Here is a 20460-nt window from a genome sequence, read left to right on the forward strand (position 1 = left end):
CTGCCTCTATACAATCTGCAATTCCTACCAGCCAAGGACCTGCCCGTGGATTCCTTGCAGCTCCCATTACCTTGTCCATTGCTCAGATTTGCATGAAATTGAATCAGGACATTGGGGGAAAGGGTTTGATTGTGTTTTTGCTGTGGAATAACTGAAGGTAGATCATTAATTACAAGCCAAATGCACCTTCCTGTAATCCTGTGCCGCTTCTGAGCTGTTGTCTACTAGGATATTAGCATATTTGCCAGTGAAATATAAGATTTTGGATACAGGAGAAATAAAGGGACCATATTACAATAGAAAGGTTACAATTCAGCCAATAACCGGCAGGTCAATAAATTGACCCATCTGCCATTAAGGCAAGTTAGACAAATTGAGTTGACATGTTGATCATAGGCCCACAATAAATGGAAGCAAATAATCAGCAAATCAATTTGTCCAATGAATCCAGGCTGGAAAATGTTCAGAAAGGGTAAAGCCGGCAAACGACTAGTAAAGAGCACTCAGTGTTATTTAGTGCAGCAAAGGTGACAAAGCCATCAGCAATTTAGCAGAGCTGCTTAGTACATGACATTAATGATGCAATATTGTTTCTCATCTAAAGGCTGTATTATTCTCCAGTGCTACAGACAAACTTCTGCTGGTGGAGTCACTGTGAACATACATTACTTATCCTGTACTGATCCTGAGTTATATCCTGTATTATACTCCAGAGCTGCACTCACTATTCTGCTGGTGGAGTCACTGTGTACATACATTACATTACTTATCCTGTACTGATCCTGAGTTATATCCTGTATTATACTCCAGAGCTGCACTCACTATTCTGCTGGTGGAGTCACTGTGTACATACATTATTATCCTGTACTGATCCTGAGTTATATCCTGTATTATACTCCAGAGCTGCACTCACTATTCTGCTGGCGGAGTCACTGTGTACATACATTACTTATCCTGTACTAATCCTGTATTATACTCCAGAGCTGCACTTACTATTCTGGTGGTGGAGTCACTGTGTACATACATTACTTATCCTATACTGATCCTGAGTTACAACCTGTGTTATACTCCAGAGCTGCACTCACTAATCTGCTAAATATTATTAGAAACAATCAGTAAACCTGTGGACAGACTGACTATATAGAGCCTGATATAAAAAGAAACGTAAACGTAAATCACCAGTGCAAGTTTTGTGTAGACAGTGATACAGCTGGAAATGCTGGGAAATTTTAGCTCTAATGCTCTAGTGCAGCTCTGGAGTATAATATAGGATGTAACTCAGGATCAGTACAGGATAAGTAATGTAATGTATATACACAGTGACTCCACCAGCAGAATATTGAGTGCAGCTCTGGAGTATAATATAGGATGTAACTCAGGATCAGTACAGGATAAGTAATGTAATGTATATACACAGTGACTCCACCAGCAGAATAGTGAGTGCAGCTCTGGAGTATAATACAGGATGTAACTCAGGATCAGTACAGGATAAATAATGTAATGTATGTACACAGTGACTCCACCAGCAGAATAGTGAGTGCAGCTCTGGAGTATAATATAGGATGTAACTCAGGATCAGTACAGGATAAGTAATGTAATGTATATACACAGTGACTCCACCAGCAGAATAGTGAGTGCAGCTCTGGAGTATAATACAGGATGTAACTCAGGATCAGTACAGGATAAATAATGTAATGTATGTACACAGTGACCACTTTGTTTAAGTAGAATAATTCTGAAGAGATAAAAATATTAGGAGTGTTAGGAATTTAATCTCATATATGCAGGATTTGTAAACTCTGTATTCCGTGGGCTAAATCAGATCTTTGTTGTGTCTGCTACATCCCCATGATGTTTAATTGTCACAATGTTCTAGTCACTTGAACATGATAAATTCTTGTGATGATTTAAAGATTCTTCTCATTGTGTTTGATGCTTCAGTTCACATGACAGGAAGACTTTACAATTCAAATAAAGGAAAAAAGGAAATTGAAAAGACTTTAAAATAGAGCAGCATTTAGAGGCGATCAGTGTGACTGTGATCTGAACATGAAGAATCAGGGATGTTACAGCAATATCTATCAATACTACAACCTCCTCATTTCATGGCTGCAAAATCCTGTCTGGATCTAGTGTTTAGCTCTGAAGAATAATCCACAGAAATTATATAACAATGCAGTTTTTTCTGATTTATACCATTACTGTAGTATGAAGCAGACTGTACGAATCTGAGCATTGTATACTTTATATATAGCATTAATCTCCATGAAGAGTGGAGTCTCATTGTACACTACTTATCGGGTTCAGGTCGTGCATTATAACCTGTGTAATACTTCAGAGCTGCGCTCACTATTCTGCTGGTGGAGTCACTGTGCACATACATTACATTACTTATCCTGTACTGATCCAGAGTTATATCCTGTATTATACTCCAGAGCTGCACTCACTATTCTGCTGGTGGAGTCACTGTGTATATACATTACTTATCCTGTACTGATCCTGAGTTATATCCTGTATTATACTCCAGAGCTGCACTTACTATTCTGCTGGTGCTGTCACAGTGTACATACATTACATTACTTATCCTGTACTGATCCTGAGTTACATCCTATATTATACTCCAGAGCTGCACTCACTATTCTACTGGTGAACTCACTGTGTACGTAAAATACATTACTTATCCTGTACTGACCCTGAGTTATAGCCTGTATTATACTGCAGAGCTGCACTCACTATTCTGCTGGTGGAGTCACTGTGTACATATATATTACATTACTTATCCTGTACTGATCCTGAGTTACATCTTGTATTATACTCCAGAGCTGCACTCCCTATTCTGCTGGTGGAGTCACTGTGTACATACATGACATTACTTATCCTGTACTGATCCTGAGTTACATCCAGTATTATACTCCAGAGCTGCAGTCACTATTCTGCTGGTGGAGTCACTGTGTACATACATTACATTACTTATCCTGTACTGATCCTGAGTTACATCCAGTATTATACTCCAGAGCTGCAGTCACTATTCTGCTGGTTGAGTCACTGTGTACATACATTACATTACTTATTCTATACTGATCCTCCTGAGTTACATCCAGTATTATAGTCCAGAGCTGCAGTCACTATTCTGCTGGTGGTCTCACTGTGTACATACATTACATTACTTATCCTGTACTGATCCTGAGTTACATCCTGTATTATTCTCCAGAGCTGCACTCACTATTCTGCTGGTGGAGTCACTGTGTACATACATTACATTACTTATCCTGTACTGATCCTGAGTTATATCCTATATTATACTCCAGAGCTGCACTCACTATTCTGCTGGTGGAGTCACTGTGTACATACATTACATTACTTATTCTATACTGATCCTCCTGAGTTACATCCAGTATTATAGTCCAGAGCTGCAGTCACTATTCTGCTGGTGGTCTCACTGTGTACATACATTAAATTACTTATCCTGTACGGATCCTGAGCCTGTATTATACCTGAGTTCCTATAATGCAGGGGAACAGTCAGTTTTTCCTACATCAGATTACTCTACAGTGTGAAGCATTCTGATAAGTGTCTTATTTATTCCAGTCACCATATCAAGCTCTGTTCAGATACTGATAAAGCAGGGGATAATAGCACAAGGATATATAATACATTTAAGCTCCTCACCTGTGTTATACAAGTGCATTATTTAATCCATGGATCAGCCAACACAGACTGACATAAAACAGCAGAACATCTGCACTAGTAAAGTGACGTATTCCAATAAGTGTATATAATGGAAATAGCTATTTATGTATTTTCTGTAATCACTAAAAGTTCGCCCCGTTTCCTGCTTTATAGATTTCACTGCCATCATGCCCCAAGGTGGAGTATAGATTTTGTAAATTTGCGTCCCCTCAGCAGCAGTTTGCCTGTGCTCATCATGCTCCACACTGCAGGTATAAGGAGGGAAGGGATCAGTTCTTGGTTTTTCCAGCAGGAACCAGTGAGGTGGAGATCAGTTGGCACCTGGATACAGTATTTTCTATATTCTTTACTTCTATCCTGTAAAAGTGAAAATGTAAGCGACCTCCGGTCCAAAGCAGAAATTCCACTATACATGGCAAATGCATGGAAAACATCCCTGGGGCCTTCTTTTGAAAGCTGCTGCTGTTCGTCTGTTCTGGTGCCTCCTTACCGTGTATGCCACAGTCTCCGACTACCCTATGCATCTTTACCAACATGGCCAGCAAACTGTCCGCAAACACCATTAATTTGTGCAAGCGCTTACATACCACGGAGGCAGCACATGGGCACCTGGAGATAGGACCCAATCCTGGTCTGTCCTATCTTCTTCGCTGCTGGGTGGCAAGAACCTGTGCAGGGCTTCCCTCTAGAGAAGTTGGCAAACAGAGGGTTGGGAAATTGGTCCAGGGACAACACTATAATAGAGAAGGGGGGGTGTCATTCTGATCTTTGCTATGGGCCCCCTCCCGTCTATGTACATAACTTCCTTTGTATAAAGACGATTTATATGCAGGATTATTCTAAAAAGTCTATTCTTATTCATTCTAACAGTAATATAAATCTAACATTTTTATGGAGCTGTCACTTTATGACCACTAGAGGCACTGTTAATTTGAAGCAAAATTGCTCAGGAGGGATGTTTTATCATATTTAGACCACTAGGGGTGCTGTGGCTTTGAATATTACCATTAGATTGGCCCAGTATATATACTGTGTATATGCAGTATTCTAACATGTATTGAGTATTATATCTATAAACTTTAAACTTAGTAAAATTATTGGGGAGCTGTTCCATCATCATATGACCACTAGGGGCGCTGTTTATTTGTAGCATGACTGTGTTCACGAACTATATTTTATCACTATTTGACCACTAGGGGCACATCGGTACAGTGTGCGGTATTATCGGACAGTATTAATGACGGTGCACTTTGTATATACAGTTTTTATATGTCACATTTTATAATTTATTCATCTATCTGAAAATGCTACTAAAATTCTTCTCGAGATGAAAGCCATTTATCCTTTAATTCCTTATTCTGTGTGGATTTCCAGTTAAGCCCTTTTTATACATTTACTGTGAATATATAACACTTGGCATTTTGTACAAAGTGCGTAAAGGGCATTGGATAAAAGGCGCGGGGGCGTCTCGGGTCCCATGGCAGGAAAATGTTATTACATGCTACATTGGTGGATACTGTAGATATCATTTTATATTAGGCAGCGGCTCGTTAGTTTCCAGGTCATTCGTCTTTGTTTTAATGATTTTTTTTTTCCCTACCACAGTTTAGTTTAAATGAAGACATCTACTCTAGGGGGAGTCAGAAGTGAGGACGGGGTAATATGTCCGCACTCAGAGCTGGAGGAGAGTTCATGAAGCTCATTTTGTGCCCTTTATTTTTTAAACGCTTCGATATCGATGACTGATCCCTATTATACACCTTCTATGGATTCATGACCGATCCTGGCCATTATTTGACTTGTATTCAGCATTATTTAGCAGTTTTCCCCCTCTGAAGGCTTCAACTTTAAAGAGGCTCTGTCACCAGATTTTGCAGCCCTATCTGCTATTGCCTGTGATCGGCGCTGCAATGTAGATTACAGTAACGTTTTTATTTTTAAAAAACTAGCATTTTTGGCCAAGTTATGACCATTTTTGTAGTTATGCAAATGAGGCTTCAAAAGTCCAAGTGGGCGTGTTTAAAAGTAAAAGTGGGCGTGTATTATGTGCGTACATCGGGGCGTTTTTACTACTTTTACTAGCTGGGCGTTCTGAAGAGAAGTATCATCCACTTCTCTTCAGAACGCCCAGCTTCTGGCAGTGCAGACACAGCGTGTTCTCCAGAGATCATGCTGTGACGTCACTCACAGGTCCTGCATCGTGTTAGACGAGCGAGGACACCGGCACCAGAGGCTACAGATGATTCTGCAGCAGCATCGGCGTTTGCAGGTAAGTAGCTACATCGACTTACCTGCTAACGCCGATGCTGCTGCAGAATCAACTGAAGCCTCTGGTGCCGATGTGTCCTCGCTCGTCTGACACGATGCAGGACCTGTGAGTGACGTCACAGCGTGATCTGGCAGAAGCTGGGCGTTCTGAAGAGAAGTGGATGATACTTCTCTTCAGAACGCCCAGCTAGTAAAAGTAGTAAAAACGCCCCGATGTACGCACATAATACACGCCCACTTGGACTTTTACTTTTAAACACACCCACTTGGACTTTTGCAAGCCTCATTTGCATAACTACAAAAATGGTCATAACTTGGCCAAAAATGCTCGTTTTTTTAAAAATAAAAACGTTACTGTAATCTACATTGCAGCGCCGATCTGCTGCAATAGCAGATATGGGTTGCAAAATCTGGTGACAGAGCCTCTTTAATTATTGACATGCTAACATGTCTTCTATTCACTGCACACACACAAGGAAAATACTGCTCTCCTATCTCTATCTATCACAAATATATAGAAGCTGCAGCAGCATGAAGGAGATTATATAGCAGTAATGAGCAGTGTAGCTGGGAATCCAGCACTGGAGTGAGAAATAACACTTACTAGAAGCTGCAACAACACGGAGGAGATTATACAGCAGTAATAAGCAGTGTAGCTGGGAACCCAGCACTGGAGTGAGAAATAAGGTATGTACACACGATAACTGCATTTACGTCTGAAATTACTGAGCTGTTTTCAGGAGAAAACAGCTCCTGAATTTCAGACATAATTGCTCGTACTCGCTTTTTGCGGGGCGTCCATTACGGACGTAATTTGGAGCTGTTCTTCATTGGATTCAATGAAAAACGGCTCCAATTATGTCCCAAGAAGTGTCCTGCACTTCTTTGACGAGGCTGTTATTTTACGCGCCATCTTTTGACAGCGACGCGTAAATTACAGGTCGTCGGCAGAGAACATCGTAACACCCATTGAAATGAATGGGCAGATGTTTGCCGACGTAAGGGAGCCGTGTTTTCAGGCGTAATTCGAGGCGTAAAACGCCTCGTTTACTCCTAAAAATATGTTGTGTGAACCCAGCCTAACACTTACTGGAAGCTGCAAAAACACGGAGGAGATTATACAGCATTAGTGAGCAGTGTAGCTGTGAATCCAGCACTGGGGTGACATATAAATCTTACCATCACATCTGCGTGTTTCTCTCTGCTAATACTTCCTCCCCCTGCTCACCCATCCCCCACCTTAGACTTACATGCAGCATGTCTGCTGCGGAGTCACACTCTCTCTCTCTGCTCCCCCTTCCCTATCCATAGACTTGTACAGTTTAGCAGTGACGTGACACACTCCTAACTTCTGCAGTCCGTCTCCTCTACTCTGTAACCAGGGACGGACTTTGCTTGACAACAGGGGGTGGACAGCAGATTACAGGAAGGGAGACACCTAGTGGCAGTAACTTCACACGGAATTTTTATGGATAAAACAACCAAATTTTAACAGTAATTAAATTACAAAGCTGTTTTATATCAGGTATACTATTAGATCAGCAGAAGTTGTTTGAAAAGTTAGTGTCCATTTAAATTGACTAGGGGGACTGATTGCTGCGGCGGCCCCTATATTTACTCCACGCTTTACTGTAAGGGCTTGTCCACACACAACGGAATTGCTGCAGAAAATTTCTGCAGCAATTCCGTTGAAAAGCACAGACATTCCGCTGTGGCAAAAACGCACCATTTCCTGAAGTTTTTTTATGGCAGAAAATTGTGCGTATTTTGCTGCGTTTTTCTCAATGTTGTGAGATGGTGACGTCTCCTCTGAAAAACGCCGCAATTCTGGCCACTTTCCGCAGCAGACATTGACATGCTGAGGTACGAAAAATACGCACCGCAGGTCAATTTCTGCTCTGAATTTTTACGCAGCGTCTGGATAATATTTGTTGAATCTCATCCACTTTGCTGCTACTGTATTCTGCTGCGTTTTCTCAATCCGAAATTCTGTCCGGAAAAAACGCGGCAATTCCGCAGCGTGTGGACAAGCCCTTAGACATCCCACCCACACACTTACCATCTAGACCTCATGAATTACAGCCACACTACTGTTACTGAGGAAAATAACATGCCACAGTTTAGATTCTCTTACCATTTACATTCACTATTGTAGAACTGTTCATCCTGGGCTCTCTGGTTCATGAATATAATGCTAGAACTACAGTGACGACTGACATTTGCACATACAGAACAGTAGGAAAAAAGATCAGTAAGGGAAGAGGGTCTAGCACTGTATAATACAGATATCTGTGCCATTCAGGGTCTGAGAAAAGCTGTGTGACAACCCACTGTGACCGCGGCCATTGTCGCTCACCATCTGTTATGTGTGTAAGGGATAATAGACATTAGAGGTTCTTGGGTGACCTTATGATGGTCTATAAGCGCTCACCTTATATCACCTGCGACAGAATATTCTTCACATTTGTCTTGGAATCGCTGCGCTCTGCGAAAATTAAATCTGGCCAAAAATATCCTGAACTGAAATATGAAATGCAGCTCAGTCAGGACCTCGCATGACGACGCCGGCGCATTAATCACCATCTTATATTTAGTTTCTGCAAGAGCTGAGGATCTACAGAAGGTGCTATTCCTGCTCCTCACATCAGGGCTGGGGGGGGGGGCACGGAATTAGAACCGATATTACGGTGACGGTATCGGCTCCTGCCGCAGTTTTCATCTCTCATGTGTGAGTGGCTCATTAGAAAAACAAATCCGGTGAGACGGTAAATTCAAGTTCATGAATTTTTTTCCATGATTTTAGAAACGGAAAAAATAAGTCAAGAATTGACACACAAAAAACAAATGCGAATGAGGCCCCCGGAGACGACGCACGTTACAAGGTATCAGGTGTATCTATTCATCACTCCCCTGTCAACTGGTATCGATGGATGAAGCCACTGGAAGGATTTTTATCCACTGTCCCTACAGGAAATTTGGGTTGGGCGTCCATTTCAAGGTAACATTTTAAACACCGGATTGCGTTGGGTGGTCTATTAACCCCTTAATGGTCAAGACACCTTGAGCCTCAAGAGATTTTCCAGTTTTCGGTAAATAAAGCTTAATCATTGTATAAACTTCCTTATAGACTTTGCTTCAATTCCTCCCCATTTTCAAGATATTTTTTTGCTGTCAGTGAATGAGAACAATCTAATTTATATTCAGAGGCAGCAAGCCTGTACATAGCTGCTCCTGCTCTCAGGTAACAAGTGGATACAATGTTCTAAGAGCTAAACAGCCGGAACTACAGACCGATACATTGTAGCAAACTAGCAGAGAGGTTTGTGCAGCTGCTGCTGTTGTGTCAGGCTATGTTCACACGCAGTGAGCAAAAACGTCTGAAAATATGGAGCTGTATTCCCTTGAAAACAGCTCCGTATTTTCAGACGTTTTTGACTCAGCGTGTGAACATACCCTTAGGCCGGGTTTACACGAGCGTGTGCGTTTTGCGCACGCAAAAAACGCGCCGTTTTGCGTGCGCAAAAGGCACTTAACAGCTTCGTGTGTCAGCCCTGTATGATGCGCGGCTGCTGTTGCGCAAATCACGCTGGTCCCACGGAAGTGCTTCCGTGTGACATGCGTGGTTTTCACGCACCCATTGACTTCAATGGGTGTGTGATGCGCGAACAGCGCACAAATATAGAACAGGTCGTGAGTTTTTTGCAACGGACTCACGTTGCACAAAATTCACAGACTGTCTGCACGGCCCCATAGACTTACATAGGTGCGTACGACACGCATGAAAATCACGCTCGTGTAAATGAGGCCTTAGTGTTCAGTATGGCAGAACATATTTTGGGCTTATTTCTACCCTCTCTCTTTCTCTGCTCTCCTGAACACTATTGTAAACTGACATCTTATTTCATTTATGTTTATTTTCTTTGGTATATAAAAAAAACCAACAATCAGCTGGTCTGTCGGACTGAGCACTGAACGGCATCCGGCAGCTTGTATTGTACTGTAAGATATGCAAGCTGCAGAAGACAAACTGTGTGAATTTTTTAAATATGTTGGGGTTTTCTTCAACAAAATACATGCAATGCAATTATAACAACAAATGTCTGAAAAGGTGTCCGTAGCCTTTAAACCTTATTTGGCAGTTTGACACAATTTAGTATATTCCTTATTGGCCCTGGGGTATGTGAGTTTGGGGGTCACTCACACATACCCACCCTTGCACTTCTGGCATCTTAATCCTATTTGTTTATTTTAAACTAATCAATAAAAGTTATTTATTAATCAATAGACCACACACTTTCCCCTTTCCCACCCCTTACTCAATTCTCTGCTCAGTTTGGTGGTGCACACCATTGTGGTCTTTTTGTCACATTATTTCTGTGCGATAAGTGATCTTTACCTATTACCTACTTATTTGTATAAACCTGGGAAATCCGCGACTATTCAGCACTTAGTTTGCAGCAATTATGAAAATGCTGTAAATTAAAAACTCTTGTTGCCAGCTGAATGTTAGCACGTTCTGACAAGGTTTAGGTGTGGAATCTGAAAGTAAATCCTGAAAAAATCCTAATTTTGAATCCCTTTATTAACAACCTTGTGGAGGGCATTGATAGCTGAAGTGTCTGTTTTTGCTGATAAAACTGAGCTTGATTATAAAATATAACAGAAAGACCTTGATAAGATGCAACATGGTCAAAAACATGGCAGATAAAATGTAATGTTTCTAATGTAAGGTGACGCACCTAGTCCGCAATTATAATATTAATGCATAAACATAACATGGAATAAAACTGGGGAAACCAGAACAAGAAAAGGACCTGTGTATTCTAGTTAAAATAAAGCTATGCAGCACTCAATGTCAAGCAGCAGCTGCAAAAGCAAATCGGATTTTAACGTGTATAAGAAGAGTGAAATGCCCGCGGCTGCTGACCGCTAGCATCCCCCTCTTACTGGCAGCCGCGACCACAGGACTGTGCATCCCCGCAAGTGTTTCCCTTCCCAGGGACACCGGCGCACTCTGCCTCCTTTCCCGGACTGTCCCGTAGCATGCGCGCACGCACGCACTCGTGCCAGTTCTTAAAGAGCCAGCTCGCACTCCAGCAAAAACTGACCTGCTGAGAGGGTTTAGTGAAAGGGGCAGGGCATAATTATCTATGTATCCTACTGCAGACAGGGTAGAGGGGGGAGCTCTTGCTGCAGCCAGTTGTCTTACAGCCACACACATGATTGTGAGAAGGAGGCTTTCCTGGAATACATATAAGAATACTTTATATATGTCTCAGTATTAAATACAATATAAGACTAAATAGGATCAAAGGAACAAAAAGAGAGAGAAATTGCTGGATTATTTTTTCTCTTTTTTTGTCTATTTTGTATGTTTAGTTTTCCTCTAATTCTGTTGCAGAAAGTAAATTCCTCAATTAGATCCGGTGGCTGAACATATGTTCCTACACTGATGTGACAATTTCTGCAAAACATTTGCTACATAATTACTGTAATTCTTCACATTTTGGAGTTTTAATCATATTTAAGGAGCAAATTAACCGAGGAAAGTTCTCAAACCGCAAGAAGTTCCCTGTGATGATAATGTCTGCCCTATCCTGAGCGTTGTCTTCTAGCAGGGACGATGTGGTAGGTTCTTGGCTCTCGGGACAGTAGACTCCAGCGTCTCCGGTAACTGGAACAAGCCCTGCAGGTTCTGTTTATTTCCTGACCCAGATGATAATCTCCTCAGTTAAACAGCGAACTGACTCCACTGGGATCCAACATCCTAATAAGTGGTTCTTCGTTAATAAAAGTGACAGCCGGCAGCGACAAAACTCACAGGGAAAATAATAACCTTCACTGTAATCTCTGTGGACAATATAATAACAATCTTCAGTTCTTCATACCCTGTATTATACCAACCTGCACAGAACTCCCCCCACCTGTAATACAACCTGCACAGAACTTCCTCACCCTGTATTATAACAACCTGCACAGAACTCCCCCCACCTGTAATACAACCTGCACAGAACTTCCTCACCCTGTATTATAACAACCAGCACAGAACTCCCCCCAGCTGTAATAAAACCTGCACAGAACTTCCTCACCCTGTATTATAACAACCAGCACAGAACTTCCTCACCCTGTATTATAACAACCTGCACAGAACTTCTTCACCCTGTATTATAACTACCTGCACAGAACTTCCTCACCCTGTATTATAACTACCTGCACAGAACTTCCTCACCCTGTATTATAACTACCTGCACAGAACTTCTTCACCCTGTATTATAACTACCTGCACAGAACTTCTTCACCCTGTATTATAACAACCTGCACAGAACTTCCTCACCCTGTATTATAACAACCTGCACAGAACTTCCTCACCCTGTATTATAACTACCTGCACAGAACTTCTTCACCCTGTATTACAACTACCTGCACAGAACTTCCTCACCCTGTATTATAACAACCTGCACAGAACTTCTTCACCCTGTATTATAACAACCTGCACAGAACTTCCTCACCCTGTATTATAATAACCAGCACAGAACTTCCTCACCCTGTATTATAACTACCTGCACAGAACTTCCTCACCCTGTATTATCACTACCCGCACAGAACTTCCTCACCCTGTATTATAACAACCTGCACAGAACTTCCTCACCCTGTATTATAACAACCTGCACAGAACTTCTTCACCCTGTATTATAACAACCTGCACAGAACTTCCTCACCCTGTATTATAATAACCAGCACAGAACTTCCTCACCCTTTATTATAACAACCAGCACAGAACTTCCTCACCCTGTATTATAACAACCAGCACAGAACTTCCTCACCCTGTATTATAACAACCAGCACAGAACTTCCTCACCCTGTATTATAACAACCAGCACAGAACTTCCTCACCCTGTATTATAACAACCAGCACAGAACTTCCTCACCCTGTATTATAACAACCAGCACAGAACTTCTTCACCCTGTATTATAACAACCTGCACAGAACTTCTTCACCCTGTATTATACCAACCTGCACAGAACTCCCCCCAGCTGTAATAAAACCTGCACAGAACTTCCTCACCCTGTATTATAACAACCTGCACAGAACTCCCCCCAGCTTTAATAAAACCTGCACTGAACTCCCTCACCCTGTATTATAACAACCTGCACAGAACTTCTTCACCCTGTGTTATAACAACCAGCACAGAACTTCTTCACCCTGTATTATAACAACCTGCACAGAACTTTTTCACCCTGTATTAAAACAACCAGCACAGAACTTCCTCACCCTGTATTATAACAACCTGCACAGAACTTCCTCACCCTGTATTATAACAACCTGCACAGAACTTCCTCACCCTGTATTATAACAACCAGCACAGAACTTCCTCACCCTGTATTATAACAACCTGCACAGAACTTCCTCACCCTGTATTATAACAACCTGCACAGAACTTCCTCATCCTGTATTATAACAACCTGCACAGAACTTCCTCATCCTGTATTATAACAACCTGCACGGAACTTCTTCACCTTGTATTATAACAACCTGCGGAGAACTTCTTCACCCTGTATTATAACAACCTGCACAGAACTTCCTCATCCTGTATTATAACATCCTGCACAGAACTTCCTCACCCTGTATTATAATAACCAGCACAGAACTTCCTCACCCTGTATTATAACAACCAGCACAGAACTTCCTCATCCTGTATTATAACAACCTGCACAGAACTTCTTCACCCTGTATTATAACAACCAGCACAGAACTTCCTCACCCTGTATTATAACTACCTGCACAGAACTTCCTCACCCTGTATTATAACAACCAGCACAGAACTTCCTCACCCTGTATTATAACAACCTGCACAGAACTTCTTCACCCTGTATTATAACAACCTGCACAGAACTTCCTCACCCTGTATTATAACAACCAGCACAGAACTTCCTCACCCTGTATTATAACAACCTGCACAGAACTTCCTCACCCTGTATTATAACAACCTGCACAGAACTTCCTCACCCTGTATTATAACAACCTGCATAGAACTTCCTCACCCTGTATTATAACAACCTGCACAGAACTTCCTCACCCTGTATTATAACAACCTGCACAGAACTTCCTCACCCTGTATTATAACAACTTGCACAGAACTTCCTCACCCTGTATTATAACAACCTGCACAGAACTTCTTCACCCTGTATTATAACTACCTGCACAGAACTTCCTCACCCTGTATTATAACAACCAGCACAGAACTTCCTCACCCTGTATTATAACAACCTGCACAGAACTTCCTCACCCTGTATTATAACAACCCGCACAGAACTTCCTCACCCTGTATTATAACAACCTGCACAGAACTTCCTCACCCTGTATTATAACAACCTGCACAGAAATTCCTCATCCTGTATTATAACAACCTGCACAGAACTTCCTCACCCTGTATTATAATAACCAGCACAGAACTTCCTCACCCTGTATTATAACAAACTGCACAGAACTTCCTCATCCTGTATTATAACAACCTGCACAGAACTTCTTCACCCTGTATTATAACAACCCGCACAGAACTTCTTCACCCTGTATTATAACAACCCGCACAGAACTTCTTCACCCTGTATTATACCAACCTGCACAGAACTCCCCCCAGCTGTAATAAAACCTGCACAGAACTTCCTCACCCTGTATTATAACAACCTGCACAGAACTCCCCCCAGCTTTAATAAAACCTGCACTGAACTCCCTCACCCTGTATTATAACAACCTGCACAGAACTTCTTCACCCTGTGTTATAACAACCAGCACAGAACTTCTTCACCCTGTATTCTAACAACCTGCACAGAACTTCTTCACCCTGTATTATAACTACCTGCACAGAACTTCCTCACCCTGTATTATAACTACCTGCACAGAACTTCCTCATCCTGTATTATAACAACCTGCACAGAACTTCCTCACCCTGTATTATAACAACCCGCACAGAACTTCCTCATCCTGTATTATAACAACCTGCACAGAACTTCCTCATCCTGTATTATAACAACCAGCACAGAACTTCCTCACCCTGTATTATAACAACCTGCACAGAACTTCCTCACCCTGTATTATAACAACCTGCACAGAACTTCCTCACCCTGTATTATAACAACCAGCACAGAACTTCCTCACCCTGTATTATAACAACCTGCACAGAACTTCCTCACCCTGTATTATAACAACCAGCACAGAACTTCCTCACCCTGTATTATAACAATCTGCACAGAACTTCCTCACCCTGTATTATAACAACCTGCACAGAACTTCCTCACCCTGTATTATAACAACCTGCACAGAACTTCCTCACCCTGTATTATAACAACCTGCACAGAACTTCCTCACCCTGTATTATAACAACCAGCACAGAACTTCCTCACCCTGTATTATAACAACCTGCACAGAACTTCCTCACCCTGTATTATAACAACCAGCACAGAACTTCCTCGTCCTGTATTATAACAACCTGCACAGAACTTCCTCACCCTGTATTATAACAACCAGCACAGAACTTCCTCATCCTGTATTATAACAACCTGCACAGAACTTCCTCACCCTGTATTATAACAACCTGCACAGAACTTCCTTACACTGATTTACTACAACCTGCACAGAACTTCCTTACACTGATTTACTACAACCTGCACAGAACTTCCTTACACTGATTTACTACAACCTGCACAGAACTTCCTTACACTGATTTACTACAACCTGCACAGAACTTCCTCACCCTGTATTATAACAACCTGCACAGAACTTCCTCACCCTGTATTATAACAACCTGCACAGAACTTCCTCACCCTGTATTATAACAACCTGCACAGAACTTCCTCACCCTGTATTATAACAACCTGCACAGAACTTCCTCACCCTGTATTATAACAACCAGCACAGAACTTCCTCACCCTGTATTATAACAACCTGCACAGAACTTCCTCACCCTGTATTATAACAACCAGCACAGAACTTCCTCGTCCTGTATTATAACAACCTGCACAGAACTTCCTCACCCTGTATTATAACAACCAGCACAGAACTTCCTCATCCTGTATTATAACAACCTGCACAGAACTTCCTCACCCTGTATTATAACAACCTGCACAGAACTTCCTTACACTGATTTACTACAACCTGCACAGAACTTCCTTACACTGATTTACTACAACCTGCACAGAACTTCCTTACACTGATTTACTACAACCTGCACAGAACTTCCTTACACTGATTTACTACAACCTGCACAGAACTTCCTCACCCTGTATTATAACAACCTGCACAGAACTTCCTCACCCTGTATTATAACAACCTGCACAGAACTTCCTCACCCTGTATTATAACAACCAGCACAGAACTTCCTCACCCTGTATTATAACAACCTGCACAGAACTTCCTCACCCTGTATTATAACAACCAGCACAGAACTTCCTCGTCCTGTATTATAACAACCTGCACAGAACTTCCTCACCCTGTATTATAACAACCAGCACAGAACTTCCTCATCCTGTATTATAACAACCTGCACAGAACTTCCTCACCCTGTATTATAACAACCTGCACAGAACTTCCTCACCCTGTATTATAACAACCAGCACAGAACTTCCTCACCCTGTATTATAACAACCTGCACAGAACTTCCTTACACTGATTTACTACAACCTGCACAGAACTTCCTTACACTGATTTACTACAACCTGCACAGAACTTCCTTACACTGATTTACTACAACCTGCACAGAACTTCCTTACACTGATTTACTACAACCTGCATAACCACACAGTTGAGGCCCCAGACGCTGGATGTATTTCCTATATTGTTCCTCAGTCTTTTCTCAGATGTTTAATTCATGGGCTTATCCATTATTTATCTTGGACCTTCGGAGCGGCGCAGGCGGCCACTTTCATGTTTTATATCAATGTGCAGGTTTTTAGGCTGCAGCTGATTCTGGAGAAGAAAACGATTTTTTCGGACAATTGACGGGTTTAAAATGAAAACTTCCTGCCTGGTATTGGCGCAGCCGTCCTTCTCCCTCCCTGCGTCTGTACCGTGCTGATAAATAATGTATGGCCCGTACACACATAACAAAGGACGCCGGCTGAGCAATGTCTCATCTGTCTCTTCTCCACAGGCGGAGGATCCGTTTTTTTTTTTGCTGGAATTGTCTCTATTTATCGGCTGTAAATTACATTGTAACAAACGATGGACTCATTGCTATAGATTCATGTGTGTAGAACAGAAGCGTCGGACGTCCTATGGCTGGAGATTATTACACAATGTTATAATGTCACATACAGGATGTTTGGATAGTTCGTATATGGCGTTGATGAGTCGGGGCGTAGCTAATGGCTCATGGGCTCTGGTGCAAAGTTCCGCTTGGGCCCCTCCCCAAAGACCCTCCTTTACTTCTCTATCTGGGTCCAGACCAATATGAAGACGTCTTCCAGCTACCGCTCTTCTCACAATCCTCCTATCCTGCTGCTACCCCCAATGCCCCACACCGTGCCCCCTACACAGTAATAGTGCACTTTTTGTGCTGCACAAATAATAGTGCCCACTGTGATAATGAACCCTTTATGCGCACCAAAAAATAATGTCTTCGTTGTGCACCACAATATTAGTGCCCTCCTTTGTACCCACTCACAGTAATAAAACCCCCTTTGTGTCCCCGCAAAGTGGTAGCTGCCCATTTGTGCTCTCACATAGTAATAATTATCGCTTTGTGCCCCCACAGTGTTAATACTTCGCTTGTGCCCCAGTGTAATAGTGCCCTCCTCTGAGCCCCTACACAGTAATAATAGCCACTTTGGGCCTCCCAGAAATAATACCAATTTGTGCCCACAAAGTAATAAGCCACCTTTGTGCCCCCTCTAAGAAACCATACCCCCTGCAGTCTGCACAGACAAACTGTGGGGTCTGCAGCCCCCCACCATACAGCGCTGAGTATGGCAGCCGGTGCATCCTGAATCCTCCTCCCCCGTTGCGCTGTATGAGGAAAGAGATAATAATTGTACAGTCTGCTCTAAGTGCGGCATGGGGGTCCTGTGACTGTGACCGCTGTGACCCCTATAGCTACACCACTGCTATAGACATGACTGAAGGGACACGGAAAAGATGGGAGTGGCTCGGCACAGACTGTCGGAATGTAGTGACGTCAAAACGCCCGCCTGTGCCGCGCCACACAGTGCACTGTCCGGAGGAGCAGAGGGATTTCCTTCACTCTTCACAGGAACGGGTTAAGTAATTCTTTTATTATTTTTGTTAGGCACAACAAAGGCAATATACTATTTGGGGGTGCTATTGGGGTATTATAATGTGTGGGTATACACTATGGGGCCATTATACTGTGTGTGGGGCACTATGGGGATTAATACTATGTGGGGATACACTATGGGAGCATTATACTGTGTGGGGGGCTCTATGGGGGCATTATACTGTATGGAGGGATCTATGGGGGCATTATACTGTGTGGGGGGCTATATGGGGCATTATACTGTTTGGGGGGCTCTATGGGGGCATTATACTGTGTGTGGGGTACTATTGGGCTTTATACTATGTGGGGATATACTATGGTGCATTATACTGTGTGGGGGGCTCTATGGGGGCATTATACTGTGTGGAGGGCTCTATGGGGGCATTATACTGTGTGGGGGGCTCAATAGGGTCATTATACTGTGTGGGGGGCGCGATGGGGACATTATACTGTGTGTTGGGCACTATGGGGCTTTATACTATGTGGGGATATACTATGGGGCATTATACTGTGTGGGGGGCTCTATGGGGGCATTATACTGTGTGGGGGGCTCTATGGGGGCATTACACGGAGTGGGGGGCAGTATGGGGGCATTATACTGTGTGGAGGGCTCTATGGGGGCATTATACTGTGTGGAGGGCTCTGTGGGGGCATTATACTGTGTGGGGGGCTCTATGGGGGCATTATACTGTGTGGGGGGCTCTATGGGGCATTATACTGTGTGGGGGGCTCTATGGGGGCATTATACTGTGTGGGGGGCTCTATGGGGCATTATACTGTGTGGGGGGCTCGATGGGGACATTATACTGTGTGGGGGGCTCTATAGGGTCATTATACTGTGTGGGGGGCTCTATGGGGGCATTATACTGTGTGGGGGGCTCTATAGGGTCATTATACTGTGTGGGGGGCTCGATGGGGACATTATACTGTGTGGGGGGCTCTATGGGGCATTATACTGTGCGGGGGGCTCTATGGGGGCATTATACTGTGTGTGGGGCTCTATAGGGTCATTATACTGTGTGGGGGGCTCGATGGGGACATTATACTGTGTGGGGGCTCTATAGGGTCATTATACTGTGTGGGGGGCTCTATGGGGGCATTATACTGTGTGGTGGGCTCTATAGGGTCATTATACTGTGTGGGGGCTCGATGGGGACATTATACTGTGTGGGGGGCTCTATAGGGTCATTATACTGTGTGTGGGGGCTCTATGGGGGCATTATACTGTGTGGGGGGCTCTATAGGGTCATTATACTGTGTGGGGGGCTCGATGGGGACATTATACTGTGTGGGGGGCTCTATAGGGTCATTATACTGTGTGTGGGGGCTCTATGGGGGCATTATACTGTGTGGGGGGCTCTATAGGGTCATTATACTGTGTGGGGGGCTCGATGGGGACATTATACTGTGTGGGGGGCCTCTTCTTTGGAACTTTACAGAAAAAGAGCAGCACAGCAAACGACACAGTTTACGTTAGCCTGACCCCGCCGGATGCGCCTCTGCAGTTGTAAACATGCATTGGGGGGCCACACTCAGATGTGTCCCCCCTTCCCTCGTGCTAAACCCCAAGCTCCGCCTCTGATGGAGAATAACGTCTGGTAATCAATCAATAAATAAATAAATAAATGTAAATCTCTTTCCTGACTTGGAGAACTTCGTGTTTTTGTGATTTTGCGCTTCTGAGGTGTTTGTGAGATGAATGACCTACAAATTGCAGCGTTGGGTCCTGGGACGAGGTTTTGATTAATCGGTCGTGGATCTAATTCTTTGCTCCTGAATACGTCTTATAGTAGAAGCTTTGTTCAGCCGAAATTTACATTTTTATCTGTATGGGCGCATATATATCATTGGGTGTATAATATCAGTGGTGCCGTCAGCGACCATCGATCACCGGCAGATTTGGCATAAGTCAGCGGATTATTAGCTAACAGCGCCGCGTTGTTTGTGTAGTGAAATATCGAGGGATGTATTTCAGCTGATATTCTGTGACTCTGTATCTGATGAATTGCGGCACAACGCTTCCATCATTTCAGGTTTTCCTCCCTGTCTTTCCTTCTGGATACTTTGCCCTCTTAAAGGAGAAGTGTACCATTTTTCATGTAATGTTGTATTGGACGCAAGGAATCGTATTTCACCATCTATTTCCAACTAGTAATTGAGACAGACTTGAATCTTATCAGATGTGTTGTATTTTACATAAACCGACCTGTACACATACCGGTTCCTCTTATAT

The sequence above is a fragment of the Rhinoderma darwinii genome, chromosome 8 (genome assembly GCF_050947455.1).
Source record: "Rhinoderma darwinii isolate aRhiDar2 chromosome 8, aRhiDar2.hap1, whole genome shotgun sequence".
NCBI lineage: Eukaryota > Metazoa > Chordata > Amphibia > Anura > Rhinodermatidae > Rhinoderma > Rhinoderma darwinii.